Source organism: Miniopterus schreibersii, assembly GCF_964146895.1.
Source record: "Miniopterus schreibersii genome assembly, chromosome: 1".
NCBI classification, from domain to species: domain Eukaryota; kingdom Metazoa; phylum Chordata; class Mammalia; order Chiroptera; family Miniopteridae; genus Miniopterus; species Miniopterus schreibersii.
In genome coordinates, this window is record NC_138101.1 from 156,818,197 (window position 1) to 156,827,127 (window position 8,931).

Genomic DNA, 8,931 nt, shown 5'->3' on the forward strand with positions numbered 1-8,931 from the left:
TATTAACGTTATTTGTAATTAAGAAACGAAGTAGAGAGTTTTAAGTATCACTCAGCTACCATGCACCAAATCTATTTGCCTGACTCTGAAGCCCAAACTCTTGCCTCTAAGCAGTGGCTCTGTAGTAGGAACGTGCATCCAAAGACATTTCCCCACCTGCAGGCCCAGTATGATAGGAGCACACTTATTAACACCCTGGAAGCCTCTCCAAACCAGGGCTCCTGGAAAAAGTCTTGCTTTTTTACGGGACATAAGAATTACATTTGTGTAGAGAATTTAACTCAAGTTTAAACATCTTCTTTACCTAATACAGTATATATATATATATATTTTTTAAATATGTTTTTATTGATTTTTAGGAAGAGAAGAAGGGAGAGGGAGAGAGAGAGAAACATGGGTGAAAGAGAAACATTGATCCCCTGCTTCCTGCGCGCCCCCTACTGGGGAACAAGCCCAAAACCCAGGCAGGTACCCTGACCAGGAATCGAACCATTGACCTCTTGGTGCATGGGAAGACCGTCAACCAACTGAGCCACACCGGCCAGGGCCCTAATATGTTAATATTGATTTGTAAAAAGGATATTGCAGAGAATTTTCAAGGGCTAGATAATGTCATATGATGCTGATTAATATAAAAAACTTTTGCTCTAATGTAACAATTATTTTACTGAAATAAGGGATATTTTTACACAATAAAAGAACAAAATATTCAGCTTATTAAATGCATGTTTATATGCATTTATTAATATATATTCTCTGACTTAAGCCAATATTTTCTTTCTTTCAGTTTCAATTTGATTTTTTACATCCAGAAGATAAGCCCTGACCCTTCTCCAGTTTTAAAAATGATTAAATAATGAGTAATACTAGTTTGTGTTCCCTGATATATCCAGGAGGGAAGTGTCCACAGAAGAGGGCTTTGCAGACATCTGAACCTCCTGGATCATTTCTGTGTCCACACCCTGGTTTTTTTCTCCCTCCTCGCCTCCCCACCCCACCTGTCAATATGTTAGCTGATTGCATTTTGTGTTTTCTTGTAAGTCATCCTTAATCTTTGCTAGAACAAGGCAAGGCATGCATAAATAAATATATGCATTTAAAAAACTAAAAATAGCAAACAACTATACAAACCTTACCTTATTAAAGCACCAAAACTTTTTTAACTTGAAGGAAAATTTTTCTGAAGTAAACTACATGCTTCATTGCCTTTTGAAAATATGCTGAACATCAAGCAACCTTGTGCCTGAAGACTCAAGGTCATTTGTATAAATATCGATTATCTCATGGGGTTGTCCTGAGCTGAGGTCCTGGGGACTACTGCATGGAACAGCTGTTTGCCACGATACTTCATGGGCCCTGGACCCTTATATTTGTATAGTTCTTCTGCCTTTTTTGGTTATATTGTTTGTTTTTTAAAGTTTATATCTTCCGTTATCAGAGACTTTTTTTTTTCTCCTGCTATTTGCTGTTCCAATTTCGTCTCTTTCTAGTAACAAGAAGAAAACAAAAAAAGGCACCTGGGTGGCTTCATGAGAAAAATGTCAAAGGATATATGCCCAGGGGCCCAGGGAAAGCAGAACACAAAGGAAGGTAGGGTTGTGCCAGCTCTTGGTCTTTTGCTGGCTTCCTGGCTTCTCTGCATGGATGGATGGAAGTTCTCTGTCTCTTCCAGCTTCTCTCACTTACTCCTAGTGGCCCCTCCTCCCATCATTTCAGCTTGCAGGGTGTCTTTAGTTGGTCCTGATCCTGACTCAGGCCCCCAAACTACCTTTCAGCAGTGCTGTGCACAGCTCACTGGAAACTTGCCTCTAAGTTTCTTGATTCAAGTTCGAGAGAGAGAAAGGGAGGGGGAGAGAGAGAGAGAGAGAGAGAGAGAGAGAGAGAGAGAAAGAGAGAATCTGACTCACCCAGCTCAAGCAAGCCTACGAAAGGCTCTGCTTGAACAAGCTGTGTGTACAGTTGCATTCCAAGCAAAGGTTGTCACAGGGTTGGTGTCTTAAAGCTACTTCCCCATTAAAAAGAGATGGTGAATAGGGCCCTGGCTGGGTAGCTCAATTGGTTGGAGTGTCATCCCAACATGCCACGGTGGCGGGCTCGATTCCCAGGCAGGACAAATACAAGAAACAACCAATGAATGCATAAATAAGTGCCTTAATTTACACACAATTGTCTGGCGAGGCCATGAGGGTAGTTCCAGTCACCTCTCCAACAGGAAACAATGCATGAGTTTCACAACAATCACTGTCATTTCAACTTTATCATTATACAGCTGTAAATGTATTTATATATTTAAGATGTGCCACATGTTTTGCTTTTACCTCTTTGCACTTATAAGTGTGTTTATATATGCCTATAAATATTTGTATATACACATAGATGTGTGTATGTGTGTAGGATGGCATATTTTTCAATGTACTGTTACAAACACTTGGTGGGATTTACTTTTTAATAATGGACTTTCTTTTTTAGAGTAGTTTTAGATTGACAGCAAAATTGAGGGAAAAGTACAGATATTTCCCATATTTCTCCTGCCCCCATGCGTGTATAGCTTCCCCCATTATCAACAGAGGAATTTTTTTGAATAAACCATTTCTTGGTGGTGGGGCTCTGCATGTCAAAAGCACATACAACACAAGGGCTTCCTACTTTCACGCACGTGTTCCTGAAAATTCACACCAATGTCAGATGAATTAAATTCAAAAACAGATTTGTGTTTTTTAAAGAGAGGTTTTAATTTTCAGAGAGCTAAAATATAGTATGAAAGTCTTATAAAAATATAGTATAAAGAGTGCCTTGTCTCTTAGATATAGTCTTAAGTTATAATTCCAAAGTTTGATAGATGTTCTTTAGAGTTGAGCTTTCCATCTGAAGTCTAAAAGGCAGCTTTCTGATCTGAGTCAGTCTGTTTACCTCTCTATGCATTGCAATTCGTTTCCCTTACCTGTGAAAAGAGATATAATGACATACCTCCATGCTTTATTTCTCACATAGGATTGTGAGAGTTTGGTAAATTAAGCCTTATAAAGTGGTTAGAATAGTGCCTGATGCAGTTATCAGTATGAGTTGTCATTATTGAGGCTAAAGATTCACCACCGGCTGCTCATCTAATGACTTCCTTTGTCTCTATTGTTTTCAGTTTATAAGAACTGGGCTTCTGTTTACTGGTGTTTGTACAGTATTTACATTTTCCCCATATCTCACTAATTTTGATAAAGCCACAAGGCTAAATGCAACTTAGTTGGAACACAGTTGAATAAATGCTGCTAGCTTGACAAAGATGAGATGGAACTGTGAGCTGAGCTGGCAGGAAGCATGTCCATGAGATCAATAAAATATTCCTTTGTTACCTGGCTTTTTGCCTGATGCTGTATCAGAAAGATGACTCAGGTGCATTAATGTGTAATGTCCTTATCTGTACAAAAGTGAATGGCCAAAGATCAAGGGCACCAGGAGATGACCCCTTCCTTTTTAACATATGAAATTTCTCGAAATCCCAAAATACAGCCAAATGTGACAGAGTTGTGATAGTTTCCCATAGGAGGATACTTCGATAAGGCATTGGTAACAAAAGAATTCTATATTTGACCAAGAATGTGATTCTAAAAGCAGCTATAACATTTATAAGCTTCTCTAACTTAAGTACAATTTCGCTCCAAATGGAATCAAGTGGATATAAATGTGCACTTAAATAAAGGGACTGCAGTGGACTGAAAAGTGCACTGTAGCACGTAACAATACCACTGCACAGCTATCACAAGTCCTATGTATATAAATTTGCCTTAAAATAGTATCCCAGCTCCAATAACTATTTTTCCAATAACTATTTCTTAAATATTTCATTGAGTGTTTTTTCTTAATTTCTATTAAGTTTAAAAACTGGGAGTGGGCATGAGAGTGGTGGCTGGGGGGGACGGGGCAATGCTTAGGAATATTTATAAAGAAATAGAAGCAATGTCTTTTTTTTCATTTTTTATAAATTTCACTATAAAGTTAACTTATTTAAAACCATTCACCTAGGCATCTGGCAGGAAAAAAACAGCAACACACCAACACTATCAGAATAAAAAGTGGTTGAATGGAGAAATAAAAGCCAAAAGAAAAGTGATTAGATTTCCAATTTTTTTTTAAATGTGCTCCCATTGGTTTAAAAATCACACACACGCAAAATGCACTCCTTGTTATAAAATAAAGCATACAAATTGAGAGTCTGTAAAATAAAAAGTGAAAGTCTACCTGCACACACCCTCTCTCCTGCTAGATTTTCAGTGTGAGGAGATGGGGATTCCATGGGTAGAAAACGAGAAACCAAGAGGAGGCCCCCGGTTGTAGTGGGTCCCTGTTAGATTGGCTCAGCTGGAGCCCACAGGTTCCCAGGCAGCTCTGGGAGACTGGCTGAACCTCAGGGGAGGTGCCAGGTCTGATATTGTCTGTGCCTTTGGCAGCTTTCATCTAGTTGTCCTCTTGTTGCTTTTGATGCCGAACGACTCCTTCCTAAATTTCTGTCCCCCCTTCTCTGTTGGCAATGCTGTGGGGAAGCAGGCTCCTTCCAGATCTTTGGTGGGAATATAAATAGGTAAAAGCCCTACGGAAAGCAACTCGACACCTTGGAGCAACATTGCAGCATTGTGCAGCCTCTGGCCCAGCCGTTCTGTCTTTGGGAGTTTATCCAAAGATGTACAAGCACAATGCGAATTAACATATGTCTACAAAGTGTCATTGGCGCAGCAAAAGATGGGAAACAATCCAAATGTTTATCATTAGCGGAAACTGGTTAAATATATTAGGAGACACCATGAAATAGTTTATTTTTAAATTTTAAAGAGCTTATAAAACAGAATGAGGAATTTCTCTCTGAGCTGATAGGGATAGCTTTTTGTGATATTTGGTGAGTTAAAATAAAAAGAGCAAAGTGCAGCCCTGGCTGGTGTGGCTCAGTTCGTTGGAGGATCGTCCTGTACATCAGAAGGTTGTGGGGTCCATTCCTGGTGAGGGCACACATCCAGGTTTCGGGGTCCATCCCCGGTCGGGGTGCATATGGTAGGCAACTGATTGATGTTTCTCTCTCATATCAGCATTTATTTATTTCTTTCTCTCCCTTCCTCTCTCTAAAATCAATAAATAGCCCGGCCAGGCGTGGCTCAGCTGTTGAGCATCGATCTAGGATCCAGGAGATCGGGGTTCGATTCCCGGTCAGGGCACATGCCCGGGTTGTGGGCTGCAACCGATCAATGACTCTCTCATCATTGATGTTTCTATCTCTCTCTCCCTCCTTTCCTCTCTTTGAAATAAAGATATGTTTAAAAATAAATAAATAAATAAAATTGATAAATAAAGTAAAAGAGCAAAGTGCAGATGTTCATGCAGCACATACACTAACACTGGACGCTACAGAGATTATCATGGCCCCTGCACAAGGATGACATGAAAACTCATGAAGTGTTCCATATTTTAAAAAAAGAGCAAAGTACGGAATAGCATGTATATCAAACAATAGTATATATGTGAAGCAATAGTACGTATATCAAGTGTAGTTTGTAGATCAAGCTATCTTTTGTGTAAGAAAATAGGGACAGGGAAATAATAGATTAGTATTTACATTTACATGAAGACATTTTGGAAAAGACACAAAGAAACTCAGACACAAGTAGTGTTTGTGAGATGTGAGAGTGGGGGTGGGAGCAAGACTGTATGCTGGGTATGTTTTATATAACCGATTTTTGAACCATTGTAAACAGATAACTCAGAAACATTAAAAATATTGTTATCAAGCAGAATACATTGTTACATCTGGCAGAATTATGCAAAGGCTAAATAGGGAACATGTAGCACAGATTTTGAAAGCATAAGGAGATGTCTTGGAGTGGGGGCTTGTGAGCTGGCTGGCCTTAAAGACCAATGTACAAAGATGCAAATTTAACATAAGATGGTCTAGATATTAGGATCTGCAGAAGCAAAAGCCCAGGGGTTTGAAAGTTTATTGAGTTGACTGGAAATGTTTCTCCCTGGGACGCTTCCTCAAGCTCATTGAGAAAATAGTGAGCTCAGATGCCACTTTTGTGTCTTTGGGACTGTAGCAAAATGAATTTGGTTCCTCAGTTTCTGCTCCATGTAAAATGCAATTTACCATGCAGTGTATATACTGCTGATATGCCATCCTCAGATATGTCAGATTTCATCCGCGGCTCATCTTTGAGGAAAGTCACCAAGTAAGTGTGAAGGGACCTATGCAGTGAAAAATTGAATCCTAATCCACTTTAGGACAGGACTCGTCAGAAAATTCAAACGATTAAACTTGATTTTTTACCTCTTTAACCTTAGTCAGAACTAGGTCTATTGTGACTACAGACTCGGGTTTGTTAAATAATTTAAGTCATCGCAGTATGTGCCTTATTTATATTTCTTATCTTTACATCTCTAGATTTATGCCTTGTTAGCCTTTCCACTGAACATGAGGAGAGCAGCTGAATATGGAAGATTCCTGATGACAGGATAAAGAAAAGCCAACTTGGTTTTTACCAAACCCCATGAAGTTGCTCAATAATCTTAAAATGACTCACTTTAGTGCTTTAAAAATCACATGAATCCTGTTACCTTGAAAAGAGTGCTTTAGAAAAGTGGGTCCAATTATGTTAAAATCAATCTCTCTCTCTCTTTTTCTCTGACACACACACACACACCACCCCTCATCTATGCAAAGAACAAAAAAAGCCTTGAGGGAAACATAACAAATGTTTACATTGATGGCATTCAGATGGTAGGGTGACGGATGAGTTCCCTCTCCTTTTATTTTTTCTATATTTTCTCTATTTAATGAGCACAAGCTATTGTTATTGTGAAAACAGAAAAGCAAAGCACATATGTGAAAGCAGAGCTCGGTGAGCCAAGGCCACGCACGCAGCCCACCCCTCTCTTAGTGCACCTTGCAGTGAGCTCTGCCCGGGGCTCACACACATGCGCGCATCTGTTTTGAAGCCTCCACACAGTCAGATCTGGGAAAGAGAAATGGATGCCCGACAGTCCTTTCACTTAGTGAACCCCAACGCACCTGGGGCTCTGGAGCTCTTGCTGTCACTCCAGCGTCATCGTAGGCCAGCCTCAGCCCTCGGCCCCATCCCTCAGTCACCCTCCTCCTAAGCAAAGGAACAGATCCAACTCTATAAGCAGTCTCGAATAGCACAGAGGTCACTGACTTTTCTTTGGGAAAGTTAGGCAAGTTCCCCATAAGACGTAGTGAGTTGTCTCCCCAAATACTTGTATACCCTTCTGCTTTTTCAAAGTCCCTCTCCTAACAGCTGCTTCATCTCTCCTTTCGCCCCAATTGCTTCCTGAGAACTCCTGTGCCTGTTGCTCTCTTCTTTCTCAGGGGGAACATGCCACACAGTGAAAAGAAGTAGGTTGTCGCCCTAGCCGGTTTGGCTCAGTGGTGAGAGCCTCGGCCAGAGGATTGAAAGGTCCCAGGTCCAATGCCGGCCAAGGGCAGGTACCTCGGATGCAGGCTCAGTCCCCAGCCCCAGTGGTCAGGGTGTGTCTGGGAGGAAACCAATCACATCCATGTTCCTTTCTCTCTCTCGCTCGCTCTCTCTGAAAAGCAATGGAAAAAATATCCAATAAAACTTATATTCTGTTTAATATCCTAAGCAACACAGATGTGCAAACTAGTATGGGGTTTGTGCAAAACATGGCCATAAGGATGAATTCTTTACTCAGTGCCCTGTAAGATATGCCCACTCCCGGGAGCCAAACTAGGGCAGCTTGGAGAGTGGCGTGGATGTGAGCCTGTTGGGCGTGCGGGTGCAGCTGGGCCGCTGAGCCAGGCAGGCCGGAAGCTTTCTCTCCCAGAAGGTGGCAGGCTTGGGTGTGGAGTGTCATCGGCCCCAAGACAAGAGCACAAATGGACGCCCACACAGCCTATGTCTAAGTATTACAAAGTTATAAATGAAGCTGACAAATAATTCAATGAAATGTGTTCTGTCCTCCTACCTTGACAAAAATACCTTCAGGACAACCTGGAAGTCCAGGTTTGAATTTAGAATTCTTGGACTCCTTACAGCTTCTTGCCAGAACATGGCAGCATGGAGAGAGCCAGCCCGGCCCGGGCCCTCCTCCTCCTTCCCTCTCTCCTCCCCCTCTCAGCAGGGATCCCTTGCATATCTGCATGGATTCTCCAACTGACACACCCAAGTTCGTTCCCTGCCCCCCAACACCGTTCTTGGTTGACTCCATAAACCTGGGGTGCACATGCCAGCACGACACCCTTGGAAGGACTGGCCTGGAAAAGGCCTGCTCGGGGAAGCAAGCTCAGGGATGTCTGGGCAGAGAATTCTGGGGTCCCATTCATTGTCCCAAAAAGGGGGTGCCATGTTGTTTGCTCCTAACTCCTAATCTTTGAAGGTCTTCCTCTAGGTGATTTGGGGAAATATAAGGTCAAAACTACTATTTATTAACTGCCAGAGCTGCTCCGAGGCAGGGGATGGATTTCATGACTTCTAAAGGTTCTCATGTCACCTCAGTCTCCTCTGCTGGACAGGATGTGGGGACCCCAGTGGTCCATGGCCCACCTCTCATCCCTGAGTGCCCTTTGGCCAGCTTCTGACATGAAGCGAAGTGCCTCTCTGTTCCTTGCAGCTTTCTGCACTATCAGGGGTAAGGACCAAAGGGGAAAATCTTTAAAGGCAGAGCATGTGAGCAGAAAACTTTAGTTTCCCAGATTAGATCACCTTTCCTGATACCCTAGGCTGGGAGGCAGAGGGGGTATGAGGAGGGTAGTTAGAGATGGCTAAGGACTGGAGAAGGGCCGCCATCATTCCATCTCTGCGCCTATGGTTCAGGTGCAGTCGGTTCCGCCGGGAGGCAGGGAAAAGACCTATATCACCCCAAAGCCTTCTGACCCTTGTCAGGTGGTGTGGGCCAACCAAAAAGCAGGCGGGGCAG